The sequence below is a fragment of the Ylistrum balloti genome, unplaced genomic scaffold (genome assembly GCF_031769215.1).
Source record: "Ylistrum balloti isolate Yb309-2 unplaced genomic scaffold, AGI_CSIRO_Ybal_v1 Utg369760, whole genome shotgun sequence".
Lineage (NCBI taxonomy): Eukaryota > Metazoa > Mollusca > Bivalvia > Pectinida > Pectinidae > Ylistrum > Ylistrum balloti.
Genome location: NW_026781959.1, coordinates 177,426 through 199,469, shown reverse-complemented (window position 1 = coordinate 199,469; position 22,044 = coordinate 177,426). Strand labels below are relative to the sequence as shown.

The 22,044-nt window shown below is 36.0% G+C and overlaps 1 pseudogene; it reads left to right on the top strand.

The window, feature by feature from the left end:
- Nucleotides 1-261: 261 nt before the first annotated feature.
- LOC132543630 (dehydrogenase/reductase SDR family member 1-like) lies at nt 262-9,357 on the top strand (annotated as a pseudogene).
- Nucleotides 9,358-22,044: the final 12,687 nt, after the last annotated feature.

Below are 22,044 nucleotides of genomic sequence, written 5' to 3'. Positions count from 1 at the left end.
ATATAAAGAAGTTTTGTAAAATGGAGACAGTTCTAATTTCCAAGGATGTTTCCAACCTGATAATGGGCTCAAACTCCCTACCAATCCAGATATGTACTTAAATGTGTTACATATACTACATGTTCATCTTCTTTATGTTCATGTAGTCAAGTCAAAAGCAATTAAGCTATTAAGTTATATATATATATAAACAGAAAAAAAACAGTCATACCATTACTACAGACCCATTTTATGGCAATATCTTTGGTATGTATACAGGAGATGGCTTCTTTGGGAAGAAAGCTTGCTGGCAAAGTGTGTATAGTAACCGGTGCCACCCGAGGGATTGGGAAAGGTATAGCTTTACAGCTGGGAGAGGCTGGAGCTACTGTCTATATCACCGGTAAGTATAGTGACTGGAGCCACCCGAGTGATTGGGAAAGGTATAGCTTTACAGCTGGGAGAGGCTGGGGCTACTCTCTATATCACCGGTAAGTATGGTGACTGGAGCCACCCGAGTGATTGGGAAAGGTATAGCTTTACAGCTCGGAGAGGCTGGGGCTACTGTCTATATCACAGGTAAGTATAGTGACCAGAGCCACTCGAGGGGTTGGGAAAGGTATAGCTTTACAGCTCGGAGAGGCTGGGGCTACTCCCTATATCAGAGGATAGTGACTGGAGCCTCCCGAATGATGGACAAAGGACACAGCTTTGTAACTAATCTATACTATGAAGAAATAACGAAAATAAAGTACTATTAGTCTGCCTTGAGGCCAACACTATACCATCAAACTTTATATATTAGCATTAAGTTAAGTTAAGTATTAAAAGGTGAATGTCTTCTTTTTCATCTATGAACTCTTTGAAAATGAGTCTGTAGAAGCAGACAGAAGATAAAATTATTTATACTCTTTAACCTCGTTGCAGGGTGAGAAAATGTTCACTGATTTTTTTACATGTAGGACATTAGTAGCCGACAAGGACAATGCAGTAGGAGGGTCACTCACTGATACAGCTAAGCAGGTAAATAGTTATCTGGCATTAAGTCTAGAGGGCAAATTATGACACAAGTAGTGGCTGGGCTCATTCAGGATGGTGATATAGCAAATGCTTTTAATTATACAGTACAGAAATATATATGTGTGGTCTTATTACCAGTTGTGAGCTTATTCTTTGATTGATAAATACAATAACAATGTATATGTAGTTACAGGTACATGTATATATATCACAGGTAGGGGAGAGGGAAGTGTATACCTGTAAAATGTAACCACTATATAAACATCACAGGTAGAGGAGAGTGAAATGTATACCTGTACAATGTGACCACTGTATAAATATCACAGAAAGCGGAGAGGTGACCACTATATAAGAATTACAGGTAGAGGAGAGAGGATGGGTGTTTACCTGTACAATGTGACCACTATATAAATATTACAGGTATAGAAGTGGAAAATGTATGCCTGTACCATGTGACCACTATATAAATATCACAGGTAGAGGAGAGGGAAATATATACCTGTACAATGTGACCACTATATAAATATCACAGGTAGAAGAGAGGGGAGAGAAGTGTATACCTGTACAATGTGACCATTTACCTATAAACATCTTGATGGTGTAGATGCGTCGTGGTTCCGTCATCAGGTGGATCCTCCTTCCTCGGTTGTTTCGGCGCTGTCCACGACAACCTCCAGAGGTGCGCCTATTGGGGTGATCAGGTCCCAGCCCGAAACCACTCGGCTATCCGCTAGTGACACTGTTGGGCTTTTTACTTGGTGTTATTAAAAGTTCATATGCCATCTCCTACGATGTTATGTCTCCGATGTTTCTCGAGATCACTGATGTTTGATCCACTTCTCCTCTCTCTTCCTCCATAGCCACAATGAAGCCATCTCAGCTTCTTTACAGAGACAGCTTATGAGCTGCAACCTGGCTGCACCAATGATGCCTATGACCCGCATAGCTCTCCACATCGACTGGCCCACAAATCCTCTGCAACCCACCTCCACTGGAAAGCACCATACTTTCCATCCTCTGTTTTGGCAGTCCTCCACTAGACCCTGATACTTACTCTTCTTGCGCTCATAGGCTTCCTCCATTCTTTCTTCCCATGGTACAGTAAGTTCCGCCAGGACAGCCTGTTTAGTGGACAAAGACCAGATGACGATGTCTGGCCTTTGATTTGTAACTGCTACCTCTGGTGGAAACTGCATACGACCATTCAGATCTGCTTTCAGTTGCCAATCCCCTGCTGTTCCTAGTAGCCCAGTCCCTTAAACGGTCCCTCCTGTGGTAGGCTCTCCTTCCCGGACAAAGTTTACAAATTTCAGCTGTCCCTTGCCCCTTTTTGGTTTCCTCCTGCACTTTTCCAAGGCATCTGCAATGAAGGACAAAACTTTGTAAAACAAAACCACTTTATAAATATCACAGGTAGAAGCGAGGGAAGAGAAGTGTATACCTGTACAATGTGACCACTATATAAATATTGTAGGTAGAGGAGAGGGAAATGTATACATGTACAATGTGACCACTATATAAATATCACAGGTAGAGGAGAGGGAAATGTATACCTGTACAATGTGACCACTATATAAATATCACAGGTAGAGGAGAGGGAAATGTATACCTGTACAATGTGACCACTATATAAATATCATAGGTAGAGGAGAGGGAAATGTATACCTGTACAATGTGACCACTATATAAATATCACATGTAGAGGAGTGGGAAAAGTATACCTGTACAATGTGACCACTATATGAACATTACAGGTAGAGGAGAGGGGAGGGTGTTTACCTGTACAATGTGATCACTTTATAAAATTTACAGATAGAAGAGAGGGGAGGGAAGTGTATACCTGTACAATGTGACCACACCAAAGATGAAGAAATAGAACAGCTTTTTGACAAAGTCAAGAGGGAGCAGGATGGTCAGTTGGATATCCTCGTCAATAACGCCTACAACGCCTTCAAGGTATTAAGGTTGAATTTTTATGAAGTATGTTTATAGCTGGTCATGTAAATCTAACAATTTTTGTGAATATTTTGGGGACAATGTTGGGTCTACTTCTCTATTTAAATTCTTATTTACACATCATTTCCAGAATTTTTTACTAATTAATCAGTATTAGTCATGAAATAAATGAGTCCTCATTCCATATTGACTATTGAATAAAAAGCCCTGAAATGTGATCCTAGACTGAGGCAGCCACAAATTTCTTTTTCTTTTTATTGATTTAGCTTTAACTATTCAAAATACTTTCTTGAGGACACATGATAAGATTCTCAATTACTAGAAATATTAGATAAGCATGTTCTCAAACAAAATATCATTTTTTATCAATTTGAACAAAAGCCTGATATGTCACTAGTAACAGTATAAGGTCAGTTTGATGTATTTTTTTTAATGTTAGTCAAAGTAAGAATTGTATGATAGCACTATGTTGTTACTAGCAACCATACAAATCCAAATGGTTTAGACAAACCATCAGATTGGACAATTCAGAGGTCAAGTCACTGTTGCTAAAATTAGAAATTCCAAACATTTCTTATTATTAGCAATTTTGTTATTTATATAATATTTTTGGGTACATCGTGAAATTTGACCAGTGAGTCAGGTGTTTTGTAGATTATTGACAAATATTGTAATTTCTTGACTGTCAGTGCATGCTTATCATTTATTTACCATACTGATACTATGTTTTGCAGGCTGTCTTTAACAATTTGAATGTTCCATTTTGGGAACTCCCTATGGATATGTGGGACACTGTCAACAATGTGGGACTAAGGTAATATTGACATTAAATTGTCAACACAGTGGGACAGTGTCAAAAACCTAGAACACTGGACTCTTCTGTCAATCCAATCACGTGCTTTTCAAAACGCAACATTCTTATCTTTCTAAATATAGTCATGAACAATTCTGTGAAACTTGGGCTATAGTAAATGCTGGGACATTATCCTGCCCTTTGCTCTTTCAACCATGAAGTGCTTGTTCATATATTTAAGTGCATTTTTCCTTTTATATAATTCTCGAATGACAGCCAGATTCTGCATGCAGTGGTAAATATTTCTTGTCTTCCAACTATTACAGTTATGTCCCTTTGTTCACAATATCTTACAAAATATATCGTCTGTAATTGTTAAATTTGTAAGGATAAGGATAATTTGGTGTTGGATCCTTAAATTTGAGAAAGTCTCAATTATATAAAGAAGTAAATTCCTTTGTTAAATTATACTTTGTATTACCAAAGTTTTGTGTAGTGGTCATTTAAGTACCATTTTATCTGGCAATAAGCCGATGTCTGGTAGTAAGCCCACTCGTTCCTGGTCTGTAAAATTTACCAATGCTTTTTCATTATCCTGTAATAAGCCCACTCTCCTGACTTTAAGTATAATGTCATATATTGGCTGATTGTACGATAAATACGGTACATGTACCATCATTTACAAGTGATGTCTGACTTTATACAATATTGATATTTAGAAACCACTACCTGTGTACAACCCATGCTGCCAAGATAATGGTACCCAGAAAAAAGGGACTTATTGTTAATATATCATCATTTGGTGGACTTTCCTATCTTTTCAATGTGCCGTATGGCATTGGCAAGGAGGCTGTAAGTATTGCAGTGCTATTTACATTTTTTCTTCCATTCAAATAGTAAAAATTGTTTGAGTTTTTTGGGAATCTTTTCAAAAGTGTGAAATTGAAGATATTTTTCTGAAAAGTGTTTCACAATAGAATATACTTAAGTGAATTATGTAATTGATTTGTTATAAAAAATATTGCTGGATCTGTTTGTAACTGGTAATATTTGATAGTAACAAAACTTGTCCCGATGTCTCAATCCAAGTATCCCTTGATCCCATTCCTTATATACAAACTGAAAGTCATTATGGAGAACTACCTATTTTATATATACTGAGTAGAAAAAGTTAGGAATCATAGATTTAACTGTATCAAGCTATATACTGTAGCCATTAACAGCACTTACTGATACTGACAAACTCAGGAATCTTATGATCTGTTAGATATACAGACCTGACTGAACCATAGCTATATACTGTATTCATTAACAGTACTTACTGATACTGACAAACTCAGGAATCTTATGATCCGTTAGATATACAGACCTAACTGAACCATAGCTATATACTGTAGTCATTAACAGCACTTACTGATACTGACAAACTCAGGAATCTTATGATCCGTTAGATATACTGACCTAACTGAACCATAGCTATATACTGTAGCCATTAACAGTACTTACTGATACTGACAAACTCAGGAATCTTATGATCCGTTAGATATACAGACCTAACTGAAACATAGCTATATACTGTAGCCATTAACAGCACTTACTGATACTGACAAACTCAGGAATCTTATGATCTGTTATATATACAGACCTAACTGAACCATAGCTATATACTGTAGTCATTAACAGCACTTACTGATACTGACAAACTCAGGAATCTTATGATCTGTTAGATATACTGACCTGACTGAACCATAGCTATATACTGTAGCCATTAACAGCACTTACTGATACTGACAAACTCAGGAATCTTATGATCTGTTAGATATACTGACCTGACTGAACCATAGCTATATACTGTAGTCATTAACAGCACTTACTGATACTGACAAACTCAGGAATCTTATGATCCGTTAGATATACAGACCTAACTGAAACATAGCTATATACTGTAGCCATTAACAGCACTTACTGATACTGACAAACTCAGGAATCTTATGATCTGTTATATATACTGACCTGACTGAACCATAGCTATATACTGTAGTCATTAACAGCACTTACTGATACTGACAAACTCAGGAATCTTATGATCCGTTAGATATACAGACCTAACTGAACCATAGCTATATACTGTAGTCATTAACAGCACTTACTGATACTGACAAACTCAGGAATCTTATGATCTGTTAGATATACAGACCTAACTGAAACATAGCTATATACTGTAGCCATTAACAGCACTTACTGATACTGACAAACTCAGGAATCTTATGATCTGTTATATATACAGACCTAACTGAACCATAGCTATATACTGTAGCCATTAACAGCACTTACTGATACTGACAAACTCAGGAATCTTATGATCTGTTATATATACTGACCTGACTGAACCATAGCTATATACTGTAGTCATTAACAGCACTTACTGATACTGACAAACTCAGGAATCTTATGATCCGTTAGATATACAGACCTAACTGAACCATAGCTATATAATGTAGTCATTAACAGCACTTACTGATACTGACAAACTCAGGAATCTTATGATCCGTTAGATATACAGACCTAACTGAACCATAGCTATATACTGTAGTCATTAACAGCACTTACTGATACTGACAAACTCAGGAATCTTATGATCCGTTAGATATACAGACCTAACTGAAACATAGCTATATACTGTAGCCATTAACAGCACTTACTGATACTGACAAACTCAGGAATCTTATGATCTGTTATATATACAGACCTAACTGAACCATAGCTATATACTGTAGTCATTAACAGCACTTACTGATACTGACAAACTCAGGAATCTTATGATCTGTTAGATATACTGACCTGACTGAACCATAGCTATATACTGTAGTCATTAACAGCACTTACTGATACTGACAAACTCAGGAATCTTATGATCTGTTAGATATACTGACCTGACTGAACCATAGCTATATACTGTAGCCATTAACAGCACTTACTGATACTGACAAACTCAGGAATCTTATGACCTGTTAGATATACTGACCTGACTGAACCATAGCTATATACTGTAGTCATTAACAGCACTTACTGATACTGACAAACTCAGGAATCTTATGATCCGTTAGATATACAGACCTAACTGAACCATAGCTATATAATGTAGTCATTAACAGCACTTACTGATACTGACAAACTCAGGAATCTTATGATCCGTTAGATATACAGACCTAACTGAACCATAGCTATATACTGTAGTCATTAACAGCACTTACTGATACTGACAAACTCAGGAATCTTATGATCCGTTAGATATACAGACCTAACTGAAACATAGCTATATACTGTAGCCATTAACAGCACTTACTGATACTGACAAACTCAGGAATCTTATGATCTGTTATATATACAGACCTAACTGAACCATAGCTATATACTGTAGTCATTAACAGCACTTACTGATACTGACAAACTCAGGAATCTTATGATCTGTTAGATATACTGACCTGACTGAACCATAGCTATATACTGTAGTCATTAACAGCACTTACTGATACTGACAAACTCAGGAATCTTATGATCTGTTAGATATACTGACCTGACTGAACCATAGCTATATACTGTAGCCATTAACAGCACTTACTGATACTGACAAACTCAGGAATCTTATGACCTGTTAGATATACTGACCTGACTGAACCATAGCTATATACTGTAGCCATTAACAGCTTATTTTACTGTTTATCTACTCACCTATCATTTTTGTATCCCTTAGTTTATAACTTCTAATAACTTTTGGTCCTATACCATATTTGATGTTGGCATCGCCAGTTCAGTTAAATGCTGAAGATGTTACTTAAAATTTTCTGTTGTAAAATGCCATGATTTCTAATATAACCCAGGCCTTGTTCTGGTAAAATTGTGTTCTTAGACTTGTTTTAATTTTGGTAATTGGCCAAAGTAAAATATTTACTAACATTAATATTTTCAGCATCATTTACTTTACATATTTACATACACGTATTAGTAATTGTCACGTGTTGAACTGATTCTGTATGCCTTATGTATCGACTGATCAGGGTTGATTACTGTGACCTGCTAACTTTCTACTAAAGATTTCAGGGTTTGGAGGGTTTGGAGGGTTTGCCTGAAAGGTAAGTGAGCTATGCAGTGGTGTGGAATCTGTCCAGCATAAACTTTTTTCATTACATGACTTTATCTAGACCTAGAGTTGTGATATTAGGGTAAGTTTATTGGGGAAAAAATATGAAAAGTATTGACTTGACCCATGCTCAAGATCAGAGGGGTCAAATTTGTCAAAACGTTTAAACAGCTTCTTCTGTGAAGAAACATAATATTTGGCCGGTAGATCATAGGTATACATTTTAACAAAGTTTGCTAAAAGAAATAACCTTGATCTATGTTCAAGGTCACATAAGTGAATTTGTCAAAAACTTTAAAGGACTTTCTCTGATTAACTAAAAAGTCTAGAAGCATGAACGGATATGTTCCTGGAATGAAGTCAGACAGAATTACAAAAAGGAATGACCATGACCCATATTTGAGGTCACAGGGCTCAAATATGTTGATAGACCAAAAGTCAAGAAAGCATATTGTTTAAAAGGTGTTCCTGGATCAAAGCTCTCAAATTTTGATAAAAATGACATTAACCTTTAATCTATGTTACAACTGTTATTGTTTAGAGTAGGCACTAGCTTTGGGCCTTCTGTTCCTTTGCTATTTGAACTTTTATGCTGTGTGTTGTAATAAATCGTCACATCTTCTATATACTAGACCCAAATATCATGAAGAAAACTGGAAAGATTCTGTTATCAGCTGAACTTGGATATGAGTATGGTTTCAAGGACATTGATGGTAAGTATGTATGAAGAGTAAAGTAGATATCACTTCTGTAGGTAGGCAGTCAATCTCTTCACAAAGATATACAATGATTGTAGTGCTTATTTGGGCTGTCACATATCAGTTACCATAGCTATCACTTTAAAAACTCAATTTTTTTTCAAAGGTTTACTGTAATTAACAAATGTTTAATAAGGTTATGCTGAAAAGGAATTTGAATTTTATGCAAAATTAGAAATACTTTGTCAAGTATTTGAATAAAGGTACAAATAAAATTTTATAGAGAACAATGGAAAGTATGCCACCTAGATAAAGACTGACATTTGAACTTGAAAGGCCCCTATATTCAACCTGGTTCAACACTAATACGGAAAGTCAAGTCATCAGACTCTTACTTAGAATCAATAAAGAGAAGCATTCCTTTCTTATTCTAGTAAATTTGTTTTTTCAGGTTAAGAGAGAATATCCTTGAGGAACCTTAAGCAAGCCTTGATGTTCTTTCCAAATACACAATGGCTTGGAAGGCTATCACCAGGATTTATATACATCCCAAAGTGGATATTTGCTCTACTGGGAAACAAGTTCTGAGTAGTGTATGTAATATGTCAGTGCTGACAGTATATCAACAATAATCTATGCAATGTGGTGTGTTTGAGAGAAATAAAGTGATAATATTTGTTCAATTTTACCAAGATGTAAGCTGTCGAAAGGTACTGAACTTGCCAGGTACTTAATTTACTGTATTTACTGTTAACTCCAGTTATTTTGGAAGGATGAAGAAATCATTGTTGCAAATTCTTAGAACAACATCAATGAATTTAAATATTCCCTTGATCCCTAGTTGGGCCTGTTGGATTTTGGGACTGATGAGAAAAACAAAATGGCCAATAGGCAGCCATCTTGGATTTTGACTTTAATTTGGCTACTTCTTGAGAAGTGCTTATTGGATCTCTCTGAGATTTCATGTACACATTACTCCTTGTCCCTAGATGTGCCTGTTAGATTTTGGGACTGATAAGAAAAAAACAAAATGGCTTCAAGGAGACCACCTTGGAATTGGCAAGTAAAGATTATCATCACCATTTCTGCAAAGGAATGTTCAAACTTCATCAAAATTCATTAAGAGCAAAAACAGAGAAGAGAAAATAAGGAAAAATATCCATCTTTTCAATAGCAAATGAAGATCAAACAATGGTAGGCATTAAGATCCCTTTGGGATCTCTTATTGTGATGTGTTATATCTGAGCCGAAATAAAAGAATTCAGGAAATGCTGATAATAAAATGATTATAAACATGTTATGGCATAAGAGAAAGCTAAATAACTGGGTTATTTATAAGCAAATTTCAAGTTTCCTATAAGGATTTGTTTAGCTCTTTGTTGATATACGATGTACATTCTAGATTTCAATTACATTTAACTTTTTAGTCAGATACAGACAACTGTTTTGGATGAAATCATATGTACTGTACGTTTGAGATTTTATTACATTTGTGTATCACATCAGTAATGCATGCAGCGATTAACTTAATTACAAACCAAATACATGTGAAAACCACTTCCATTCAGGAAAAACATAACACACCTGTGTTAACATTATTTTCATGGTGACGGCTGTACTTATTTGAACATGGAATCTAAAGAAAAATTTTGACATGATCTACTATTAGTCATAATCAATAATATATTGACAGTAATCATGGGAATAACGTTACTATATAATGATAATTTCCATATCTAACTTTTTCCATTATATGTCAATACAAAATATATTTAATAAAAAAGCTCACTGTTGGGTCAAAGGTCAGATTAAAAAACATTCTTAATTGTTTGTTTAGTTTGAAATTATTTTTACAGGTCAATGCTGGATAACATTCCAATGAATCAGATATCCTTGGTTTTTCGTTAGCATTTACTGTTTACGTTGGACGCAATTTTGAAAGTTTCCTTTGATCTTTTAAAAAAGCTGACAAATTGGTAAAGCTTCTCTACTTGTGCTTCATTTAATTGTTATGGAAAAAATTTCCTCAGATGTCCTCTACCGTCTTGTGACAGTTTCAACTTCATTAGGAAAACAAAATGACCACCACGACATCATATCTGCTTTGGCTGTACTTGCAGTATCACTTAAATGGCTGAATGTAAAAAAACCAGTCAATAACATTTCTAAGGAAACATTTCATTTGTAAAATGTCAACTTCAGGTTTACAGTAGAGGTAAAAGTAAACTGGAAATTTTATGAAGCAAGTTTAAAAAAAATTCTAAAGGTCTGCAAGGTATGCAGTCTAAATATTCCATTGGTCATTGGCTTTCAAGTTTTGCAATATAAATGACCTTGACCCACTTTCAAAGTCACCAGATTCAATTATGTCAAAATATTTAGATAGTATGTTCTCAATAACCAAGAGCACATGGTGATGAAATTTTGTCAGTAGCATGTTGTGATCAATTTCTATTGAATGTATTAAAAAGGTCACGTCTGAAAATTCATCCTTTGGTTCTAATAGGGGTCAAATTGGAAAATTGCTTTTTAGGGTTACAAACTTTGGAAAACTCCTTCTCATGTTCAACAAGGTCTAGAGTTTTGATATTTTTATATTTAGGAAGCTTTGGTTATTGGCTCTCAAGTTTGATAATATAAATGGCCTTGACCCACTTTCACTGGATTCAAATGACAATAGGTTTGAATAGTATTTTCTCAACCAAGAAGCACATGGTGATGAAGTTTTGTGTAAGTAGCATACTGTGATCAATTGCTGTTCAATGTATTTATAAAATCATGTCTGAAAATGCAACTGCTGGTTCTCGATAGGGATCAAAGTTATCGCTATTTTGGGTAACAAACTTTGAACAACTTCCCAAGTTCCATAAGGCCTCGATCTAGCCTTGATATTTCATATGCAAAAAGTCCCTGTTGTTAGCTATCAGGTTTGATAATATCCAACACACCTGACCCACTTTCACCGTCACTTTTCAATTTTTTAAAATTCTTCAAATGGCTTATTTTCAGTAACTAAGAGCTACAAAGTTATGATGTGTGCTCATTTGCATATTGCGTTTGATTGCTATTGATCACAGTAAGAAAATATTGTGTCAAATGTCAACTTTCAGTTTTAGGAAGGGGTCACATTTAGAATGTTCTCAGGAAACACAAATAAATACACAGTTGTACAGAATAGGGTCTAGATACATTATGGTTAGCTATCATGTTTGTGGAAATTATTGACCTTCAGGGAAGATGTTGTGTATATAGGTGAAAAGTCTGTCAAATTGCTGGCCAGTAATTTCTAATTTTAGATTTGTATCATTAACAGTTATTTTCTTTGTCTATGATTTTTGAGTAGTGTTGTCAACGTTATTCCATCTGTCTGTTATTTGACAGTAGGGGTATTATGTAAACCTCAGGTTTATAGTTTCTCGTCTTTATTTGATATCAACAGCAGTCAATGACAACAAACCAACGTACCACGAATTGCATGAGTATTTATTTCAAATTAACAATCGTGAGATGACCAACTAGTTTTACTGGTCAGTACTACTTAAAACACTAAAGTGTTCTATTGTGATCTTACTAAAGCTGTACGTTTTTATTAACAGGATGTAGTACTCCTAATTAACGTGATTAGAAATCACAATAATTGACACCTAACTATGTATTTCCTTACACAATGTATCTGTACAATAGTGATATCCCTGGAGAAATTTTCCTAGTTTGTCAACCATTTCAATTCTTAAGACATTCCAAGCTGTGTGGTAGTAAGGTAATGTATATCGTTGTTCTACAATCATCCAAGAATTAAAAATAAGTAATGTAGTGTATATCATTATATAGATGTACAATGGTTTATATGTATATTGTCAACATCAGCAGTCATGCATGACTGACTACGAGTTCTGAGGAGTCACATCAATTGTTTTAAAGGACATTATACAAAAGGAAATGAATGAGAAAGACGAGTCTTCACTAAGAATTATTTGCACGTCGTTCAAAAATCTCTTACTTTTTTTTTATATATAATGTAAATTAGATGAAGGTATTTTGGTTCAGGGTTGAACAGGTTGTGATTTTACACTAATCTCTTTCATCTAAAATCAGATTTCTAACATGCCAGGAATTCATTAAATGAAATTATGAGAGTGATTTGTACTAATGTATGGTCAGATCAAAAGAAAAACAAAAATTCACACATAGTGATATAAATATGATAAAATAATCTGATATCTCCTTGTCCACTCCCCCCTCCCCCCCCCAAAAAAAAAAAAATAGTTGTTTTGTATACTCTTTAACATTGTACAATGACCTTTTTTAACCTGTTTAAATACCATGGTTATTTTTTCTGTTCAAAGTTAAGAAACCATAGTCAGAAATAAAATCTCAGTTTGAAATATTGATTCTGAGTTTAACTAGTAAATAACGATGTTCGAAAAAGAGTGAGGAAAATAACATTAAGGCAATGCATTTGAAGACTTAAACTGTAAAACATGAACAATGCTCACAATTAGAGATTAAAACTGTTTCCTGGAAAGTGATAGGTTTTGTGTATTGATCCAATATCAGACCTTCGTCCCTACAGGAGATATGTACCGGGTATATTGTTTTTAAATTTGAGAGTCGGTATTGTAATTCATGGTTATTAAACATTAGAGATCAGAGACAAAATCTTCTGATCACAAATTGCAGGCCTCCATGTAAAATGCATTGATAACAATTGGATGCTGTCATACAGTCAGCGTTACTCAATATAACAATTTGTTCTATATTGCAAATGTCATTAAAAAACACAAATCATTTGAAATCCACGGAGCTATATCTATTACATAATTATGCTACTCGCAAAATGTCATTTGTGTGTAACACATGAGAAGACATTTTGATGGTGATTGACTTGGTAAGTGAGTATTGTCATTGTTCCTTTATTCAGGTGAGTATTGAAATACCTAGTTGACTGATGGATATATTAAGGTGGCTAGTGTATGATGAACATAAGCTAGCTACATGTACATATGTTAAGACAGTTCTTCATCTACTGTAAATGGTACTGCCTTCAACCAAGCAAATACATTGTATGTGATAAAGTAAAGTTTATAAAGCTTCAAAAGGTCTATAATTTTGGTAATCTGTTCTATATCATTCCTACAGACTGTATTTTCCCTGCCTATATCATTCCTACAGACTGTATTTTCCTTGCCTATATCATTCCTACAGACTGTATTTTCCCTGCCTATATCATTCCTACAGACTGTATTTTCCCTGCCTATATCATTCCTACAGACTGTATTTTCCCTGCCTATATCATTCCTACAGACTGTATTTTCCCTGCCTATATCATTCCTACAGACTGTATTTTCCCTGCCTATATCATTCCTACAGACTGTATTTTCCCTGCCTATATCATTCCTACAGACTGTATTTTCCCTGCCTATATCATTCCTACAGACTGTATTTTCCCTGCCTATATCATTCCTACAGACTGTATTTTCCCTGCCTACATCATTCCTACAAACAATATTTTCCCTGCTTATATCATTCCTACAGACTGTATTTTCCCTGCCTATATCATTCCTACAAACAATATTTTCCCTGCTTATATCATTCCTACAGACTGTATTTTCCCTGCCTACATCATTCCTACAGACTGTATTTTCCCTGCCTACATCATTCCTACAGACTGTATTTTCCCTGCCTACATCATTCCTACAGACTGTATTTTCCCTGCCTATATCATTCCTACCAACAATATTTTCCCTGCTTATATCATTCCCACAGACTGTATTTTCCCTGCCTATATCATTCCTACAGACTGTATTTTCCCTGCCTACATCATTCCTACAGACTGTATTTTCCCTGCCTATATAATTCCTACAGATTGTATTTTCCCTGCCTATATTAATCCAATGAACAGTATTGTTTTGTTGCCTATATCAGTACAAACAGTATTTTCCCTGCCTGTAACAGGTTGAGGATCAGTCATATACCATATTTATCCTTTAAGAAGACCATGGAGCCAACACATCACTTCTGACTTGAAGTCAAGGGATTCATAAATGATTAATGAGGAAGGAATATGATTTTTTTTTTTTGGTACAGCAGCTTGTATGGTTGGTCTTGTATCCAAGGGTGGACTTATCGTGGATAAATGTGGTATTGGTAGTGACATATTGTCATTAAGTACATAACTACATTATGCAAGTAATAAATTTGCACCAATCTACATTGAAATTACAAAATTACAAATTTATAATGGAATGTCATCTCAAACCATAATACTAATTGTTTTGTTTTTTATATAATTATTACAGGGACTGTAAGGAATTAGTGTACAGTACATGTATTTGTGTTTCATAATCAAATGAAAGAGCCAAATGAAAAAAATCTTTCCTCATTTTCAACAATAGTTAACATCTCATTCAATGTGGTGATCCATTGGGGCATGATTTCTGTAAGATATGTTACAGTCAGTTTTGACTGACTGGAGAAGAATGTGATAGTACAGGTAATGCTGGCAAAGTTAAAACTGATTCATACTGGCTGCGGTGTCAGATTAGTAAGCCAGAGATCCTGAGTTACAACTCTAGCAGAAGCATTAAAGTAGATAATGACCTCTGTTACAGCAGTACCATATAATACTGATCAAAATCAAAGTAATGTACATGTACTTCTCCTTATCAAATCACCAAGATATACCTTTATAAACCAATCCGAATAAAATATGTTTAATGTTGTGAACTACACCATTCCAAAATGGTTCTTCCTGTTCTATATACAAAGTACATAACAGAATTACTATATACATTATACAGCCCTTATTCCCACTAAAACGACAGTATGCCCTTGGTTAATTAATGTCAGGCAACTTTTGTTAAATATTAACTTCATGAATTCACCATCATCTCTAGGGCAAAATAAAAAAGAAATGATGACAATTTTCCTTCAATAACGTTAACTTCAAGAAATTAACTTTTTATCTTTTGATGAACAATTCAACTTCAGGTTGTTCAGTTATCGAATCTGTTATAAAAGGTGTCCGGTGTTTTCTTAAAAATTTCTCGAATGTAAACACTTAAACATACACCTAATTAATGGTAAGTATTTAGAAACACATACCTAATCATTTGTAGGTATTCAGAAACTTCTACCTAGTTATTGGTAGATGTTTAGAAACATATTCCATGTTATTGGTAGATGTTTAGAAACATATTCCTAGTTATTGGTAGATGTTTAGAAACATATTCCTAGTTATTGGTAGATGTTTAGAAACATATTCCTAGTTATTGGTAGATTTTAGAAACATATTCCTAGTTATTGGTAGATGTTTAGAAACATATTCCTAGTTATTGGTAGATGTTTAGAAACATATACCTAGTTATTGGTAGATGTTTAGAAACATATTCCTAGTTATTGGTAGATGTTTAGAAACATATACCTAATTATTGGTAGGTGTTCAGAAACATATTCCATGTTATTGGTAAGTATTTAGAAACATATTCCGTGTTATTGGTAGGCGTTTAGAAACATATACCTAATTATTGGTAAGTGTTCAGTTTTTATTATTTTCTGTGCCAAGACATGATGCATTGGAGTTTATGAGGAAAAAAGGTGCAGCTTACAGTAAGTAAAGCATCATTCAAGTTTCAATTTTTAATGCATCTCCTCTTTAAAAAATCTGTTAATGTGTACTCCATATGAGAGATCCTTAAATTACCAGACTATAACCTCAGTTTACACCTAGCAATCTTCTATTCTGTGAAGCTTATGGTAGAATGAAAAGAATGAGATGAATTTCCAATGGACAAACTTACATTAATACATCAATTACCGAAACACGATGCAAACTTACATTGATAAAATACTAAGTTATTCTAAAAAGCCAAATCAAAAGGCACTCAGTGTGATTGAACACAACTTACACACATTATAGTAACCATTAAAAAACACATCATCAAAATATACCTGTATGAATTAATTCAGATAATGTATCACAACCACAGGAAGTTCTTTCCAGAACATATATCAGACATTCTGTTTCATACAAACTGAAGACCAAAGGAATTTCTAGTCTATACAGATTATAGACTTCAGGAGTTCTTTCATAAACAGACTATAGACCAAAGGAAGTTCTTTCTCATTCAGACCACTGACCACTGGAATTTTTCTCCCATACAGACCACAGACCACTGACCACTGGAATTTCCCCCATACAGACCACAGACCACTGGAATTTTCCCCCATACAGACCACAGACCAAAGAAATAACAGACCACAGAACACTGACCACTGAAATTTTCCCCCATACAGACCACAGAACACTGACCACTGGAATTTTCCCCCATACAGACCACAGAACACTGACCACTGGAATTTTTCTCCATACAGACCACAGACCACTGACCACTGGAATTTCCCCCAAACAGACCACAGACCACTGGAATTTTCCCCCATACAGACCACAGACCAAAGAAATAACAGACCACAGAACACTGACCACTGGAATTTTCCCCCATACAGACCACAGAACACTGACCACTGGAATTTTCCCCCATACAGACCACAGAACACTGACCACTGGAATTTTTCTCCATACAGACCACAGACCACTGACCACTGGAATTTTCCCCCATACAGACCACAGAACACTGACCACTGGAATTTTCCCCCATACAGACCACAGAACACTGACCACTGGAATTTTCCCCCATACAGGCTATAGATTGCAGGAAATACTCTGCCATTTAGATTACTGATCATAGAGTGTTCTATCTCTACAGAATACAGACCACAGAAAATTCTCCCTGATACAGATTATAGATCACAGGAAGTTCTCCCCTATACAGACTACAGACCAAAGGATGTTCTCTCCCATCCTGACTATATATAGATCACAGGAAGTTCTCTCCCATACAGACTATATATAGATCACAGGAAGTTCTCCCTTATACAGACTACAGACCAAAGGCTGTTCTCTCCCATCCTGACTATATATAGATCACAGGAAGTTCTCCCTTATACAGACTACAGACCAAAGGCTGTTCTCTCCCATCCTGACTATATATAGATCACAGGAAGTTCTCTCCCATACAGACTATATATAGATCACAGGAAGTTCTCCCCTATACAGACTACAGACCAAAGGCTGTTCTCTCCCATCCTGACTATATATAGATCACAGGAAGTTCTCTCCCATCCTGACTATATATAGATCACAGGAAGTTTTCCCCCTTTTTTTCCCTCCCCTTTACAGACTACAGACCACATGAAGTTCTCACCCATCCTCACTATATATAGATCACAGGAAGTTATCTCCCATACAGACTATATATAGATCACAGGAAGTTCTCCCTGATACAGACTATATATAGGTCACAGGAAGTTTTCCCTTTTACAGACTACACACCACAGGAAGTTCTCTCCCATCCTGACTATATATAAATCACGTGAAGTTCTCTGCCATACAAACTATATATAGATCACAGGAAGTTCTCCCCTTTGCAGACAACAGATCACAGGAAGTTCTCACCCATCCAGACTATATATAGATCACAGGAAGTTCTCCCCTTTACAGACTACAGATCACAGGAAGTTCTCACCCATCCAGACTAAATATAGATCACAGGAAGTTCTCCCCTTTACAGACTATATATAGATCACTGGAAGTTCTCTCCCATACAGACTATATATAGATCACAGGAAGTTCTCTCCCATACAGACTATATATAGATCACAGGAAGTTCTCACCTTTACAGACTGCAGATCACAGGAATTCTCACCCATCCGGACTATATATAAATCACAGGAAGTTCTCCCCTTTACAGACTATATATAGATCACTGGAAGTTCTCTCCCATACAGACTATATATAGATCACAGGAAGTTCTCCCCTTTACAGACTACAGATCACAGGAAGTTCTCACCCATCCAGACTAAATATAGATCACAGGAAGTTCTCCCCTTTACAGACTACAGATCACAGGAATTCTCACCCATCCGGACTATATATAAATCACAGGAAGTTCTCCCCTTTACAGACTATATATAGATCACTGGAAGTTCTCTCCCATACAGACTATATATAGATCACAGGAAGTTCTCTCCCATACAGACTATATATAGATCACAGGAAGTTCTCCCCTTTACAGACTACAGATCACAGGAATTCTCACCCATCCGGACTATATATAAATCACAGGAAGTTCTCCCCTTTACAGACTATATATAGATCACTGGAAGTTCTCTCCCATACAGACTATATATAGATCACAGGAAGTTCTCCCCTTTACAGACTACAGATCACAGGAAGTTCTCACCCATCCAGACTATATATAGATCACAGGAAGTTCTCCCCTTTACAGGATACAGACCAAAGGCTGTTCTCTCCCATCCTGACTATATATAGTTCACAGGAAGTTCTCCCCTTTACAGACTACAGATCACAGGAATTCTCACCCATCCGGACTATATATAAATCACAGGAAGTTCTCCCCTTTACAGACTATATATAGATCACTGGAAGTTCTCTCCCATACAGACTATACATAGATCACAGGAAGTTCTCCCCTTTACAGACTACAGATCACAGGAAGTTCTCACCCATCCAGACTAAATATAGATCACAGGAAGTTCTCCCCTTTACAGACTACAGATCACAGGAATTCTCACCCATCCGGACTATATATAAATCACAGGAAGTTCTCCCCTTTACAGACTATATATAGATCACTGGAAGTTCTCTCCCATACAGACTATATATAGATCACAGGAAGTTCTCTCCCATACAGACTATATATATATCACAGGAAGTTCTCCCCTTTACAGACTACAGATCACAGGAATTCTCACCCATCCGGACTATATATAAATCACAGGAAGTTCTCCCCTTTACAGACTATATATAGATCACTGGAAGTTCTCTCCCATACAGACTATATATAGATCACAGGAAGTTCTCCCCTTTACAGACTACAGATCACAGGAAGTTCTCACCCATCCAGACTATATATAGATCACAGGAAGTTCTCCCCTTTACAGGCTGTTCTCTCCCATCCTGACTATATATAGATCACAGGAAGTTCTCCCCTTTACAGACTACAGATCACAGGAATTCTCACCCATCCGGACTATATATAAATCACAGGAAGTTCTCCCCTTTACAGACTATATATAGATCACTGGAAGTTCTCTCCCATACAGACTATATATAGATCACAGGAAGTTCTCCCCTTTACAGACTATATATAGATCACAGAATTTTTTCTCCCATACAGAATATAGATAATAGAAAGTTCAATTTGTTTGAGACATGAAAATAATTTAATATACAGTCTAACCATAATCTTTAGACATGGCTTACCTTTGGATAACAAATGTTAAAACTTAATTTTGTTCATATCTGAGTTACATAATAAACAAGTCAAAAAAGAAAAGATAACATATTCTTAAGAAAAAACAAGTCTGAGAAAAGACAGTAGTCTCTGTTACATTCCCTTTCATACTAAAATTATATTGTCAAACACGTAATCAAAAACAAGCAATGTCATAATTACAACAAATGGCACATCTAAAAAAAAATATGCACAAGAGAAAACTGATTTAACATGCTGAACAGAGTTCATTAATTCAAAAGTTGGACTAGGAATTACACACTTTAACTCGGGATTTTCACTCAAAAAATCCATTACTTGAATATGAATATGATTGGGAATAAGCAAGCAGGCCTAGTATTCATTAATACAGCTGAGCAAACTATACAGCAGTTAGTTTATAAATTTAAACTCCTTACTTGTCTGTTGCATAAAACTTTTTCATTATTGCAAAATTAAAACTGAGACCTATGACAACAATACACTGTACACTTTGACATAGTTAAAACATAAATTAAATTTCCATCCTGATTACATACAACCAATATCAAGTCAGTTACTTGTCACATAATTATTAAAATGAAAAATGACACAGAACCACTAAACTGTTATAGTATCATACATATCATCTCAAAGCAAGGTACCAAATAAACAATAATAATCCTACTTATCTCGTGGACTTAATACTTATACCTGATCTTTATTGCTCCCATCAAGTCAACCACATATATAGTTCCTATAATATCAGATCTCAAATAAAGTTTCTTATACACCACATTTTGCATTACCATATTTATCCTCAAATGAGACCCCTCCCCTAATGTCAAAGTTAGAAGAAATGGACTTATTTATAGGCATGGTAAATTTGTCATTCATACGGTACAATAAAGCTGTTCAAGTGTTAAGTTACTATTGTTGATTTCCTGTGCCTGATTTTTTGAAAATATTTTTTTTTTCTAACGTTATCTAGACCGGGAAATTAGCTATAGACAAAGGATTTTGTAAGTGTCTTCTTATTTGCTTGCTGGGATGACTTGGCAAGAGTGATGAAAGGAGGTATGCCTTGTGAGATATTCATTTAGTTCAGTAATCTCAAAAATAATTCATATCACCAAACAATAATAAGTAACGATGAAACACTGTGACACCCTTCGCTGACATCACACATCTTTAACTATCCATGGGCAATAAGGCAACTCTCGTCACTGACACCACACATCTTAACTATCCACATGCAATAAGGCAACTCTCGTCTCGGACACCACACATCTTAACTATCTACGGGCAGTAAGGCAACTCTCGTCTGACACCACACATCTTTAACTATCCACGGGCCGTAAGGCAACTCTCGTCTCTGACACCACACATCTTAACTATCCACATGCAATAAGGCAACTCTCGTCTCGGACACCACACATCTTAACTATCCACGGGCCGTAAAGCAACTCTCGTCTGACACCACACATCTTTAACTATCCACGGGCCGTAAGGCAACTCTCGTCTCTGACACCACACATCTTAACTATCCACGGGCCATAAGGCAACTCTCGTCTGACACCACACATCTTTAACTATCCACCGGCCGTAAGGTAACTCTCGTCTGACACCACACATCTTTAACTATCCACGGGCCGTAAGGCAACTCTCGTCTGACACCACATATCTTTAACTATCCATGGGCCATAAGGCAACTCTCGTCTCTGACACCACACATCTTTAACTATCCACGGGCCGTAAGGCAACTCTCGTCTGACACCACATATCTTTAACTATCCATGGGCCATAAGGCAACTCTCGTCTCTGACACCACACATCTTTAACTATCCATGGGCCGTAAGGCAACTCTCGTCTCTGACACCACACATCTTTAACTATCCACGGGCTGTAAGGCAACTCTCGTCTGACACCACACATCTTTAACTATCCATGGGCCGTAAGGCAACTCTCGTCTCACACCACACATCTTTAACTATCCACGGGCCGTAAGGTAACTCTCGTCTGACACCACACATCTTAACTATCCACAGGCCGTAAGGCAACTCTCGTCTGACACCACATATCTTTAACTATCCACGGGCCGTAAGGCAACTCTCGTCTGACACC